General features: G+C 32.8%; 1 pseudogene; it reads right to left on the bottom strand.

The window, feature by feature from the left end:
- Positions 1 to 215: 215 nt before the first annotated feature.
- LOC124971644 (nucleolar protein of 40 kDa-like) overlaps positions 216 to 16,114 on the bottom strand; it is a 198,584-nt pseudogene continuing 182,685 nt past the window's right edge.

The raw sequence follows: 16,114 nt of genomic DNA, 5'->3' as shown, positions 1-16,114 counted from the left end.
CATTAGACATTTGGAGAAGATTTCCAAGATTCTGCATTGCGACTCCTAGAATGTCCCCCACAACAGTGACAAAGGCTCTGGCTGAGCCTTCTACAACATAATTTGACAGGTCCAAAACTACCTCCTCAGATGCCCTGGCATCTTGTTTTAAAAACACTTCTCAACCTGGAACTTGACACTCTCAGCCACAATTTTTCCACTGGGATGAAGGAGAGTCACAGGAGCCAGAGCAGCACTGATGCTGATGGGAATGAGAAGTTCCCATTCCAGGCTTCGTTTCTGATAAGCTTTTGTCCACTGAGGAAGATAGATCCTTTAACCACCATCCGAAGTATGACGAAGGGGGACAAATCCTCAATAGGTTTGAAGTGGTTATCCAATGTCACAATGCGAAAGTGAGCATTCTCTCCAGGTTTATAGGTGGATTTACCTGTCTGCACCAAAGTTACCTTCTCCTCTGAAGTGTTTGCGACAGATCTCCTCTCAAAGATTTTAAGAGTATCTCCCTTAGCCAAGAGTGTCACAAAATCAAAACTGTCCAGAAAACTTCTGAGAGACCTTGAAATTTGCACAAGCATAGAAGGTGTCCTCTTCCACAGAAAGGTCAAAAATAGTGATATTAGATCCATCATATTCAATTAAAGAACATGCTAGGCCTCAGTCTTCACCCACTGCCATCTCTGTAATCCCAGCAGCTCAGGAGGCTGAGATAGGAGGACCACAAATTCAAAGTCAGCCTCAGCAACATAGCAAGGCACTAAGCAACTCAATGAGATCCTGCCCCTCAAAAAAGCAATATATTCAAAAGTGGATGTTACCATGGCCCTCCATTGCCTTCAAGGAGATATAATGAATTTTCACAATATGCTCAAAGGCCTGCTGTCACTTTGAAAAGGTCATCCAGTTGTCTCTGTTTGATCCCAACTCCCTGGAAGGTGACCAAATCCCTGCCGACGACCAGTGGGACGGTTAGTTCATCAGCATAGTGGCTCCACAAGACCTCTGTAGTATTTTTAAGTTTTTTTCTACCTTTTCTATACAAGAAATCTTGTGCTATACAAATCTTGTCCTATACAAGAAATCTTTTGCTACTTATAAAATTTAGGAAATATTATATTTGATGATGGAATATTAGGAAAATATTATGGTACTTAATGATAAAATATTTTTCCAGAAAATGTTATAGTTTTATCTTAGGAATTTTGGCAAATTTTATATTACATTTTGTCTATAAGTTAAGTATAAGTTAATATTTTTCCATTAGGAAATGCAGTTATCTTAGCATCATTTGTTGAAAATACTATATTATTTTTTTTAATTGCTGGGACAACAAATTCCAAAATCATAGCAGCTCAAACAACAAAAATTATTATTTTACTGTTCTGTATTTTAGAAATATGACTTGTATCTCACTGTGCTAAAGTCAAGGAACTCTCAGGACTTTATTGCTCTCTAGAAGCTCTTTGGGAGCATTTATTCTCTTGTTTGTTCAGATTATTGGCAGAACATAGTTTCCTGTGATTGGAGGACTGAGGTCCTCATTTCCTGACTGACTGTGAGCTGAGGATTGCTACTACCTAGAGGCAACTCACAGCTCTAGGCCCTCCTTTCTTCATCTTCAGTGACAGCAAAAGTTGGCCAAATACTACTTACACTTTTACTGTTTCCTGCCCCTTTCTCTGTAACATCTAAGTAACTCTTGCTTCTTCCACTTTTCAGAATCCAGGTGTTTACACTGAGCTCAAGTCAATGAAACGGGATGATCTGCCTATTTAGGGTCTATAACCTTAATTACATCTGCAAATTTCCTTACAGGGAAACATTATGTACACAGGTGTAACATCAAAGAGGAAATATGGGGGGCGGGCAAAATTGTGCCTACCACACTTCCTTTACAAATTGTCTTGGCATTTTTAGGGAAAACCAATTATCCAAATATACATGGTTCTTTCTCTGGGCTCCACTCTGTCCCTTATTTATATGTCTAATCTTATGCTAATACAACACTGTTTCGTGTTAGATTTAAAGTAATTCTTGATATTTGGTGGTTCAATCCTCAAAGAGTTTGCCCTTTTCCATAATCATCTGGCATATTCAAGGTCATTTGCATTTCCACTTGCATTTAAGAATCATCATGTCCATAGATTAATTATGTGCATAAATTAGAAGATAATTAGAAATATAATTCCATTGTCTTTCAAATCATTAATGTGATATACTTCTCTACTTAGGTCTTCCTTAATTTTTCTCAACTAATAAAAATATATGTAAATACATGAGTTTTCTCAAGTATTACATGATATTGTATATTACAGCAAATGATATTTTTAAAATTGAATTTTCCAATTGATTCTTCTTTGTATCAGTATGCAATTAATTTCTGTATATTAACATTTTTGAGTTCAAAAATGAATTCCTCTACTCTTACACAGATTCTTTCTAATGTTCTACATGTACGATACTAAGGTTTGAATATTTGTCCCTTCTAAAACTCATGTTCATTTGTAACTGCCACTATGCAGGTATTAAAAGATATAACCTTTAAGAGGGGTTTAGATCATGAAGTCTTTGACCTCATTAATAAACTAATGCTGCTTTTGCAAGAGTGTTTTGCAGGTTCACCCTGTCTTGCATTCCATCTCTGTCTGTGGCTGTGTGTGTCTTTCTTCTCCTGACTCTCCCTCTTCTTTCTTCTTTCTCTTTATCCCTCTCTTTGATATTCTGCCATGGGATCATGCATCAAGAAGGCCTTCACCAGATTCTGGTACTTCAATCTAGGAATTCCCTGATTTCAGAAATGTGAGAAATAAATTTATATTTGTTATAAATAATCCAATCAAGGGTATTCTGTTACAACAGCACAAAATGGAATAAAACACATGACCATGTTGTTCTCAAACAAAGACAATTTTATATAATTTTTTCCAATCTGCATGCTTTTGATTTGTTTTTCTAGGCTTACTTCACTGAGTAGAACTTCTAGGACTGTGATGAATAAAAGTATTGAAAACTGGCACTTTATTTTAATTTTTTTAAATAATAAAATTTATTTTAACTGGTATGCAAAAGAAGCATAAAATTATACATATGTAATGTGATGCCCTGTGATATTTCAATATAGGTATATTGTGTAATGCTTAAATTAGTTTTAGCACAGCTGACATTTTCCCAAGTTTTCAATTTTCAGGGAAAAAAAATTGGTACTTCTCTATTAAATACAGTAACTACAGGAATGTTGTAAATGTCCTTGCTTAAACACAGGAATTTTCTTACTATTCCTAGCCTTTATAGAGATTTTATGATGAATGGGTGTTAAGTTTTGTCAAATATTCTTTCTGCGCTTATTGAAATGATCATGTGACATTTTTCTTCTTTCTGTTACTGTGGTGAATTACACTGATCATCAAAAGTTAAACTAGGTTTACATTCTTAGTATTTACTCTAAATAAATATTATTATTTCTATTCAATAATGTATTTGATTTACTAATATTTCATGAAGGATTTTCATGTACATATTCATGAGGAATATTTTCTACACTTCTTGTCTTTGTATGTGTTTCCCTTTTTGTAATGTTCTGTCTAAAACATTGGTAAGGGTAATTCTGGCCTTCTAAAGATTGTTGGAATGTGTTTCCTCCTCTTCCACTTCAGAGAGTGTACAGGATCAATATCATCCCTTAATGTCTGATGTAAGTCTCACCATTGAAACCATCTAGGTCTAGAGGTTGCTTTCTGGGAATGCATTTCCTTACAAATTCCACTTCTGGAATGCATATAAAATGTTCTGAATTTTCAATATTTTTTGTATCAGTTTTTATATTTGTGTTTCTCCAGGAATTTGTCCATTTCTTCTAAGTTTTCAAATGTACTGGCATGAATACTATATTCATACATAATATCCCCATATCTTTTTTAAAATATATTTTAGTTGTAAGTGGACACAATATATTCATTTATTTTTATGTAGTGCTGAGGATTGAACCCAGTGCCTTACCCGTGCTAGGCAAGCACTCAACCACTGAGGTACAAACCCAGTCCCCCATATCCTTTTAATCTTTAATGATTTTTTTTTCCATTCCTGATATTATGAATTCGTGCAGGGGGTTTATTTTCTTAATCCATTTAACTACAAATATATCAATTTTTCCTTGGATTTTTCTGTGACAATCAGCTTTTGGGTTCTTCTGTTGTTTGTTCTTTTTCTATTTCTGGGATCTCTTCATTTATCCTTTTTTTTTTTTCTATTAGGCTTTGTTTATTTCATATACTAGTAAGGCGGCATCTTGAATCATTAATTTTACAACTTTCATTTTCATCAAGTTGAATATTTAACTCTAAAAATTTATTCTGAAGATATCCTATTTGATTATATTTTTTCATTTTTATTTCAAAATATATACTGAATTTCTCCTGTGATTCTTTTTGCAACATGAATGCTGTTTAATTGCCAAATATTTGGCATATATCAGATATCTTTTAGCTATTGGTTTCTATCTTAATTTCATTCAGGTTTACAAGAAATACACATCATGGTTTCCACTTTTCTTTAACTTTATTGAGACTTGAGTGGTCATGAATACAGTCTATCCTGGACAATGTCCAGGTATAGTTGAAAAGAATGTGAATTCTTTTATTCTTAGGTAAAGAGTTCTATGAAGGTAAATTAGGTGAACATTTTATAATATTTTGAAAGTCCCTGTGTTCTTCTTGATATTTAATCTTTCTGTTACATACTAAGAAGTGTTAGATTATACATTTTATCTGCACCCTTTACTTAATAGCAATTTCACATTATTTTATTTTAGTGTTGGTTTTGAGATTGTAATTTTAACATAACATTCTGACTTCAAAAATATAACATTTGGTATATAATTTAAGAAGTTTAGGGATTTAGTATATTTTATTTCCTCATCATCTGTGTTATTATCATATAATAGTTTACATTTCACTTCTGAATATTTCATAAGCCCTGCAACACAGTGCTATTATTTTCTTTAAAGAATTAAGTATGAATTTTAATTTAATAAAAGTGAAAACTTTATTTCTTCCCACATATTTAACATTCCCATCATTTTCACTTCTTCATTTAGATTCAAATTTTCATTGGTTATGTTTTTCTTCATTCTTCATGAGTTAATTTAACAGTTCTTATAGTGTAGAGCTGTTGGAAATGAATGCTCCCTATTTTTGTCTGCTTGTAAAAAGTATTTTTCTCTTATTTTTGAGGGATATTTTCTGTATGTAAAAATCTAGGTTGATGGTTTATTCTTTCATTGTCTTCTGGCTTGCATTACTTCTAACAAGAAGTGTGCATTCAATTCTTTTTTATAATTTCCATGGTTAGCAGTGATAATATTTCCAAATTGTTTAATTTCCTATTAGACTTATACAGTGAAACATCTCAGATATTGTATTTCTAGCTCTAGATATTTTATTTGTCCTTTGTTTTTCATTTATTTCTACATTATGTTCATTCTTTTCTTAAAGTCTAAACACATATAATAGTTTTTCAACATCCAATTTTGTTATTTAAACAATCTCAATGCATTATATTAATTATTTGCACATCTTTGTCTAAAATTTTTTTATTGTATGCTGAAAGTTGTCCAATTGTGCTGCTCAATTTGAGAATTTTGTTGTCACAGAGTAGTGACAAAGATTGCTGTTCAGGTAGATAGTTTACTTACAAATCAAATTTATCTTTTTGTGACTTGTTTTCTTAAACTTTGTTAGGGTAGTATTTCCACAAACTTTAAAGTTAGTATGATTTTAGCCTTATTACAAAGGTGTGACCTTTCTGGTATCTCTATTTCATGCCCTGGCTATAAAAGGAAACACTTCAATCTGACAGGTGGGAGATAGAATGATTACCAGCCCTATATGCATATTAGGAATTGCTAAGTTTGCCACTCACTGGTGGTTCTTTGTCCATCCTTGTGGGATTTCAACCTACATGTGTGTTACTTAGTATTATTCAGCAACAGACTCAGGGAAGTTTAGGTTCCTTTCTGGATATTTTTCTCCATGTAACTTTTTATATTCTTTCTCAATCTCCCTCAACACTAATTTTTCCATGGTCAAAAAGATAAAGATGCTATCTGCTTGGGATCCTCCTCTTTTACTGCACCCAGGGACACTTATGATGCTTCACTTATTATCCTCTCAGTGTTCACTGCTGTTCTCTTTTTTCCTGTCTTCCCAGTCAAACAGAATAGAGAAAAGGCCAAGCCCGGGAGACCTGGTATGATGCTGAAGGGGATGCAGCCTCATAGTCACATGTGTTGCCTGCTGTCTGTTGATCTATGATAAAGCTGTTTTCTTTCCCAGGTCTACAGAGATGTAAATGGAATATTTAAAGTATACACTTTGATAAGTTTTTATATATGCATAAACTCACTAAACTATCAACCCAATCAATATTATGAACAATCAATTAACACTAAAATTATTTTACCCCTTGTAACATTTTCATTTCCCTTTTTTCCGGTCCAACACCATAGTAAACCCTGGTCTGTTTTCTCTTCCTATAGATTAGTTTGCATTTTCTAGAATTTAAATGAATGGACACTTACCAAATAAATTCTCTTCTGCTTGATGGCTTTGACTGAGACTGTGCATTTTAAAATTTTACTGCATTCATACACGAATCATTAATTTGTATTCTTACTAGCATTCTGTTGTCTGGATGCATCAGTTTGTCTATACATTCTCATGTTAGTGTGCAATTTCAGGTGTTTCCAGTTCTTGGGTGTTGCTTATTAAATCATGAACAGTCTCATGCAAGTCTGTGTGGGCACAATTTCAGTTCCTTATATATATACTTAGTAGTAGAATAGTTACATTCACTAGTAGACTTATGAACTTTTAGAGGAACTATGAAACAGTTTTGTTTCATAGTAGTTTTGGTTCAAAGTAGTTGTGATTATGTTCCCATCAGCAAAGTCTATGTGTCCAATTTGCTTCATACAGCTAACCATAACTTGTTAAGTACTGAGTGCACTCAGTTTCTTTAACTTTATAAATTCTGACTTGATTGTAACGGTACCTCAATCTCATTTTAATTTGAAGTTTACTAATGAAAAGTGATGTTAAACATCTTTCCATGTAATTATTTATACAATGTATATATAATTTGGTGATATGTCTACCAATTGTAGCATATTTTCATGATTTCTTTCATACTATTGCATTTGAGAATTTAATAATTTACATGTAACTTCTCTATCAGATATGAAATTTATGAAGATTTTCTCCCAGTCTGTGACCTTTATGTTCATTTTCTTAACATTATATATTAAGAAGAAAAATTCTTAATTCACATAAAGCTGGATATGTTGAAAATTTTCTTCCATGTATTATATTTTTGATGATATGTGTTTGAGTTTCTTTGAACTTCTTAACCAGGAAGTTTACAGTTTTCAGCAAATTTGGATATTTTTCATTCACAAATTATTGAAGCTTCTTTTCAACTCCTCCTCATTGCTCTTTTCATTTCCTTACTCCAATAATACTTATACTAGAATACTTAACATTTTCCTCAATCTCCCTGGTGCTATTTTAATTATTCCCATTCTTCTCTCATTCTGTTTCATTTTGGATATTTTCTATTCTACAAGTTTATTAATTTATTTTAACCACAGTGTCTGCTCCTTTGGAATGATGCTCCTTGTACCTTCAGGTAGTTTTTTGCACATGTATACACTAATCAATATATGACTCAGGACTCAAGTGAAATCCTCTGTAGATCTCCAGAGCACTATCTTATGCAGTTGTTTTCTCTCCAGTTCCCCATCTTATGAACTCTAGTTTTCAGATATTTTTGGACCCTCCACTCATCTCAAGTCAGAGAGATTATCAGATTTCACCTGGCTTCTTCCTCCTGCATTACACAATGAAATTTTTCTCCAGGATGCAAGCTGGGGCAGTTATAAGGATCATTTTATTTATTTATCACATCTCAGAAATCACAGTCTGTTTTGCTTGATGTCCAATGCCTAAAACTGTTTCACATATAATTTCTTCCATCATTGCAATTCATCCAGGTGGGAAGATAAATTTGTTACCTATTCAGTTTTCTCACTACATAAATTCACATCTTATGAATTTTATGTTCCACTATTTTTAAAAATCTGTTTTATATACATTGTATAGGTTTCTAATTGTTAACTAAGGGCAGAATTCATGGATTGAAGTGGAAGTTCCCATCAATGACTTTGAATGTGTTGGTAGTACAGGTTATATTTTCAGAGAAATAATAATTAAACATAAAAAGTTGGTAGGAGTTTGAAGAAAATAAAAATATAGAAATCAAATAAAGTAAAATGTGATAATAGAGAATTAGTTCAGTTTTAATTTAGTTAGTTTGGCATAATTTGTGATATCAATGAAATATCTAGAAAATATCCATGAGGAAATTGGAAATATGGGATGAGATTTAGGAGAAAGTTCAGAACTACAGTACTGAGGAAAAAAGAGAGAAGGAAGAGAAACGTTGGAAAATAACTTTTTTCATATTTGCAATTATGGCACTTAGTATAATGCTATGCATGCTTTAAGTGATCAGAAGAGGGATTTTGATCAAAGAAATGACAAATGACAGAGCCTAATTTAGTACAAAGAGGAAAAAAAAACAAAGAATGGATTGTTTGTGAGATGGGTGTTTCCTTGATGCTTAATTCTTGATAACAGTGCCTTGCAAATTTCACTTATGAGCAGTTTTGAAAAGACCCATATTATTTTAAAAATTAATGAAAATTTGAGGGAGCAAGAGTAGTACTTTTCTAGTGATCCCTATTTTCTATATGTCACCTACAAAATACATGATATGGTATATACTTTTCTGTGCAGTCATTAACTGGCTCTTATTGCTTATCAGATCAAGCTGCCTCATTACTGCATTCCCCTTCGAGTTTATAAATGGAATTCTTAAAATATCTGTAGAGTGAAATGTAATTGGCACTGCCTTGTGTGCTTTTATCTCCCCTGGTTTTTCATCATTGAATTTATCCATGACTTCAGAAGAGTTGTTTCCAACAAAGTATCAGTTTCCAAATAAAAATATAGCTTCACTACTGTTCTGGTTGCCTAAACTACACTAACCCTGTCTTGCTACCAAAATATAAGCGAATTTGTAAGTACATAAAGCTATTAAATAAAATAATATCATACATTTTAATCTGATTTTTAAGGAAAAAGAATTATATTTCTAGGCTACTGATATAATTTATTTATTTTATCATATTTTATTTAATATAGCATCATAATTCATCTGATTTTAAATGTTAGCCTACTTATATATATATATATTTTAAAAGGTAAATGTGGTTTCATAACATGAATAAATCTCCAAATGAAATATTCAAAAACTTTACAATCCTCAAATCAAAATTTAAAATTTTCTCAAATTCAGCTGAGTATAGATTGAGCAAATATATCAAACAGAGAACGGTAACACTAAGAATATTGCCCTTTCACTTCTATAATTTTTATCTATTTCTGATAAAAATAAATCATTCAAAAGCTTTGAGTTTCATTAAATTAATTTTTGATCAATATATTTTGCAGTAGGAAACATTAATAGATGAAATTTTAAGCATAGTAAAACTTCAGATGCAATTTTATGAAAGCCAAGAGTATCTGGTTTACTTGTTCTCAGCCTTGTGTAAAATTCCTATACTCAGTGAAGCAATAATCATTTTATTTTAAAACTATTTAACCTTGTAATTTCCTTTTCCAAAAGCCTACAATTTCTGACCACTATTTTTTAATACAATTTTCTATACATTTCTATGGCTTCAACTAGCTCTCACTTTCTCCATTTAGTTATGCCACAATTCACCAACTTTATTTTTAGATATTCTCCATCATGCCTTGCTCTCCAGTCAAGAAATGTTTTACATCCCTAGTGCAACATTCTTGCATCTCTATTTCTGTCTCCACAGGTTAGCCCTTATTTGTTCAGTGACCACCCTTCTTGGTCATATTGATATTTGATTTTTTTTCATAATCTTACTTTAAAAGCACTGGAATATAGGGATTCTCCCACAGTTAGCACAAATCATATGTATATGACAAATCATATATATGTCATATATATGGCTTTACATAATCAACACTTATTTATAAATTCATTTTATACATTATTATTATCATTTTCACATTTCTCTGTCCTGATTCTCCATCAGGTCATAATATTGTAAGGAAAACAGAAATTAATTCCTCAAACATTTCTCGTAGTATCAAGTATAGCATTAACTTATATATAAGATGATTATTAAACAATTATTATTGTCGCAATAATTGACTTTAATCATGAGGTGTCCTATGATAAAAACAGGTATAATAAAAATGTTTATGAGGTAAGTACACCTATTATGGATATGTGTGGAACCTATACAATTTAGTGCGATTGGCATCCAAGAAAACTCAAACCAAGAGCAAAGCAAATAAATTATTTTATTAACTGTGTTCCTCTAACTCCAACTGCACAATCAGTCAGGTTTATTTGAAATATTTTTAGAAGTCTATGCTGATACCAAAACTTTTGTTTTTTAAGCAGAACAAAGATTTGTGCTGGGGTTAGATCACCAATACCTTCTATGGCTACAGCAATTGGATTAAAATCATCATGTAAATTCAGCATATAGCTGAACATGTTAGCACACATCTTTTATCCCAGGTAGCTGAGAAATGAGGCAGGAGGATCAACAATTGTGAGGTCAGTCTGGACAAATTGGCAAGAACCTGTTTCAAACTGAATTTTGAAAAGAGTGAAGTATAGTTCAGTGATAGAATGCTTGCATAGCATGTGTGAGGACCTGGTTCATTTACTAGTACTACAGAATAAATAAATAAATGTTCATTTTTCCCTCTTTACTGAGTATTTTGTTATACATTATTGCATGCAGGCAAACATTTTTTTAAGGTTAGCATTTTTGAGATTCAGAGATATTTAAAGATTTACAAAAAAAAAAGAATAAAAGAATGATGTGATACCATGACTTCATACAATGCTTTTATCAGGGTCCCAGATAATGATGATGATGATGATAATAATAATAATTATAATAATTATATTGATGTTAATACAGAATCTTCAATCATTGGAAAAGTAAATCTATTTAGTCTGGGTATATGGTGGAAAATGGACTTGTAGAAATATTTTCTATTCATCTCATTAAATAATTTAATCAAAATTTTGACTCAAGAAAAACATGTAGACAAAAGGGTATTTAAAAATTGCATTCTACCTAGGGAGAAAATGTGATCTTTTAATTTGAATTTTTCTGGAATTGTTTATGCCTGAGTCATTTAGCTAATATACTCTTTCACTCCATTGACATGTAAGAAGCACTGTCTGGAAACTTAAGTTTAATATGCTATAATGCACCAAGTCATAGAGCATCAGGAACAGCTCTATTTAATAGGAGAAATTAACTATGGACTGATACACCTTATATTTGGGACACAAATTGTAAATATCCAATTCAAATATCATTTTCTTCAATAAGTCTAGTCCTTATCTAAGTCTCCTTAGGTTCTCTACCAAGTAAATCAACTCAAATCCAATGGAATAAGAAAATTTACCAAAATAGTCTTAATGAAGATCTTCTGAAGTTTACTCTGTATTTGTCCTCCAGTGGGAAAGGGTGTAATGTATTCAAGGTACAGTAACTCCAACCCTAATGATAAACTGAACTATGTTATTTCATAACCATTTCTCAACTTTTTTCCAGAGTTGTGAAATAAATTCCTTTCTATAGTGAAAAAAAATTATCTTTAGGATCTCATTATGACCGGATTTTACTCTGGTTGCTTTGTCTTTCAATCTTGGAATTCTAAGGCACAATAATCCAACTGGGGCATCATCTTGACAAATTATTATGTTGGGGAGAGAGTGCTGACCCTGGAGTCATAGTCTGGGCTTCATTCCTGGCTCCAATGTTTATTAAAGAGTTTTCAACCTTTGATAATTTATCTAACATTTCTGAGCTAACATTTAATATTTAACATGTCTCAGTATCTCAAATGGTATAATAGCTTTTGTTGTTTTACAACTTTAATCTAATGACCAAATGTGAAAATTAAACTAGTAAACAGTAAGTATCCAGTAACTGAAAGTTTGTTACATTTTCATGGCTCATTCTATGATATTACTGCTGCTACTGATGAAGAAACTCTTGTTTCTGATCAACAGCTGCCATAATCTCATTGCATTTGGAGATTTTCTCTTCTACATGTGTGATACATATGCTATCACCTGTTAGCAGCACAATCTAGCAGTTGTCTACATTATCTCAGTCTTCCTAAAATTGGACCTGCATTCCTAGGGATTTAGTAAGAGATCATTTTTCTCATGTTTCATCATCCATATTGATTCTAGTAGGCCTGCATATTCAGATAATCTAGACTTCATCAACTATACAGAAACATAAACGGATACATGTCTTAAGGAAGGTACAGGAAAACTGATATAGGAGTTCAGAAAGTAAGTACTTTCAATAAACCATTAATTGCTAAAAAGCTTGCATTCCCATAAATTATTGACATATTATTCATATATTACCTTACTTATGAGAGGATATGTTTTCACCAAAATGTGTAAAGAGATAATTAAAAATTAGAGTGCTTTTGTTAATAATTTTAGCTGAAAAATTTACTGAGTCAGTTAAAACAATTAATATTGTTGATGGTAGTACAATCACTTTAAGAAAGTTATTTGACTTTCCAATAAACTTAAGATAGGTCTACTCCATAACCCAGCAATTCACTAGTAGGAATGTACTGATGAAAAATAAGTGTATGTGTCCAAGGAAAGATTTGTACAAACATACTATTAGCAATTTTATTAATTTTAGGCTGAAACTCAGTTCCAATCCCCTTTAGCTATAATTACAGCTTAGTACCACTTTCACACAGACCCAGAAAGAGGCTCACCCATCTATGCCTCCAAGACAGGCTTTCTGGACTCTGTTCCACAGCAGGTCTTGAAAGGACCCATTTTGGCTCCAGTGCTCATCTGTTACAGTCTAATCACACTCACACAAAGATATGCTGGGTGACATGCTCTTTGGAGACACCAAGGCAGGCCTGCTGGCCTTCTTCTCATAGCAGAGTCTGAAAAGGCCCTGACACAGCTCCTCTTGACTTCATCAGAGTTATGCTGCACATGCAATAAGTGCTAAGAGACTCACCTGTCTGTGTAAGCTTTAGAGACTTGCCAACCTCCATCCCACAGTAAATCCTAAAGGGACCCTGATGTTTATCTCCAACCCCTATAGAATACAGCATAGGAACAATTCTAACTGCACTGGAGATGCTGACAGATGTATTTATCTGTGACAATTGGACAGTCATGCTGCCTTCCATCCCACAGAAGATTCTAAAAATGCTCTGTCTTGGCTTCAACCCCAAGAGTTACCCGACCTATGCAGGGAACTATTGAGATGCACTCAGACGGATTTCCTGTCCTGTGTTACATAGCAGTTCCAGAAAAAACATGAATCTTAACTGCAATTAAACTAGTAGGAATGTGAGTATGCTTTCACATTCAGGAATCCACTGGGAGACATCTACTTTTGACCATGGAGATCAGGCTTAAAGATCTTTATATTGACTATATACTTTAAACAATTATTGTTCTCAGTTCCATCCCATCTCAGTCACAAACTGAAGAAGATTGGTCAGCCCATGTATCTATATAGTGATCCAACCAGAGCCTTCCCAGAAAACTGGAGGAAGCCATTGGGTGTTTCCACCTGCTAACAGGGCTACTTTCAGTGTACTGTGAAGTAATATTTATTGCAGACCCAGCCATTAAGCCAGGTTTCTTGAGATAGTAGAGTGCACTCAAGGATCAGACAGAACCACACATATTAAAGCCCTAGGAATAGACCCACCAAACATGATTTCCACAGTGGACCCACCATCAGCCATGTAAACTGGACCAAACTTCAGTTAACTGCAAATCCAGAGGCAACCACAGCAGTCTGAATACTTAAAATGAAAAGAAAAATACTTAAACTTGGTGAAACCAGTTAAAGACTGAAATCATCTTTTTTTTTTTCATTCTAAGGCACATATAGAAATGCAAGACTCCCTGTACAATGGAGAATCAGACAAATGTGACACCATCAAAGATCAAAGGAAACTAAAAGCTCTAATAACCAATCCCAAAGAAATAGAGATGTATGAATTGCCCAAAAAGGAAGCCAAAATAATCAACTTAAAGGTTCTGAATGATATGCAAGAAAATACAAATGATAACTAAATTAAATGAGAAAACAATGCATACACAAAATGAAAAGTTTACTAAAGAAATAGAAACCATAGAAAAGAGCTGAACAAAAATCCCGGAGCTGAGTAACACAATGGCAGAACTGAAAAATTCAATAGATACTTTCATCAGCAAACTTGATCATGCAGAAAAAGTCATTAATGTACTTGAAGACAGATCATTTAAAATTAGTGAGTTTGAAGAACAAAACTCATTAGATATAAAAAATATGAATTATGGGATAACCAAAGGCAAGGGAATAAACAAAGGGGAGAAAGCTTATAAAAGATGTACTCTCTAAAATCTTCCCAAATTTTAGCAAAAGAAGAAATACAAAAGGCCATCAAATATATGAAAATATACTAATATCATTAGCCACCATAGAAATGCAAATCAAAATTATAAGATACCATTTTTATCCCAATTAGATTATCTATAATAATAATTTAAAAAACAAATGCTTGTGAAGATGTGGAAACAAAACAACTGTTATAAACTATGGGCAGGAATGTAAATTACTAAAGGCATTATAGAAAACTTATGGAGGTTCCTTGCAAAACTAAAAACAGATCTATGATGTGATCCAGGAAATTTTATACCAAAGAAATGAAATCAGCAAACCAAAGAGACACCTGCCTATGTTTATTATGGCACTAGTCGCAATAGCTAAGGTATAGAATCAACCTGTGTGTCCATTGACAGATGAATAGAATGATATTCTGTCATTTGTAGCAAAATTGATAGAACTGGAGGACATGCTAAGTGAAATAAGTCAAAGAAGAAAGACAAATAGCACTTGCTCTCTTATATGTGGAAGCTAAAATCTGACCTGAAAGTAAAATAGTGATTTCTAGAAATTGGGAAGGGTCTATGGGGAGGGTGGGAAAACAAAAGGAAATCCTTTAGTATGTATAAACAATATATGTTAAAAAATAAATAGATAAACGTTTTCTATATCATGGCAGAAATAGAGTCAAAGAGATTCAAGAAGTTGAAAGGGTTCCAAATCAAGATTGATTAACAATAAATGCACAAAAATACACATAATAATAACTATAAGACACATTATACTCAACCTGTCAAAAGTCAAAGGCAATGGAAGAATCTTGAAACCAGCAAGACAAAAGAAACTTGACACAGAAGCAGAATCTTCCATGAAGTTATCAGTGGATTTCTCAACAGAGATATTGCAAACCAGGATAGAGTGGGATGACATATTAAATATACTAGAGAAAAAATTCCCCATCTGGGCACAGTAGTATTCCTATAATTCCAGCTACTCAGGAGTCTGAGGCAGAAGAATTAAAAGTTCAAGACCAGCTTCATCAATTTAATGAGACTCTGTCTTAACAATAAAAAATAAAAAGAGGCCAAGATTTAGTTCAGCAGTCAATTCCTCCTGGGTTCAATACCCAGTACCAGAAAGAAAAGAAAAGAGAAGAAAATGCCAAACAAGAATATTATACATGGCAAAGCTGTTCTTCAGAAATGAAAAAGAGATAGACATTCCAAGATAAAAACAACTAAAGGAGATCAGCACATGAGCGGCCTTAATAAGAAATTTTAAAGTGATCTCTTCAAGTTGAAACAAAAGGACAACTAAGTAAACTCTTCCAAAAACTCATAATTGAGGGAACACTTCCAAATTCATCTTATAAGGTCAGGATTACTTTGAAACAGACAATGACAGTATAATGAAAAAAAAAATTATAGTCCTTACCAAAGATGCAAAAATCCTGAAAAAACACTAGAAAACTGAAGTTCACAGTACATTGAAAAGATCTTTCACCATGATCAAGTGGTATGTACTCCTGTGATAAAAGACTGGTTCAAATAT

The sequence above is a fragment of the Sciurus carolinensis genome, chromosome X, assembly GCF_902686445.1.
Source record: "Sciurus carolinensis chromosome X, mSciCar1.2, whole genome shotgun sequence".
Lineage (NCBI taxonomy): Eukaryota > Metazoa > Chordata > Mammalia > Rodentia > Sciuridae > Sciurus > Sciurus carolinensis.
Note: the sequence above shows the minus strand (reverse complement) of the source record. Positions and strands in the feature narration are given on the sequence as shown.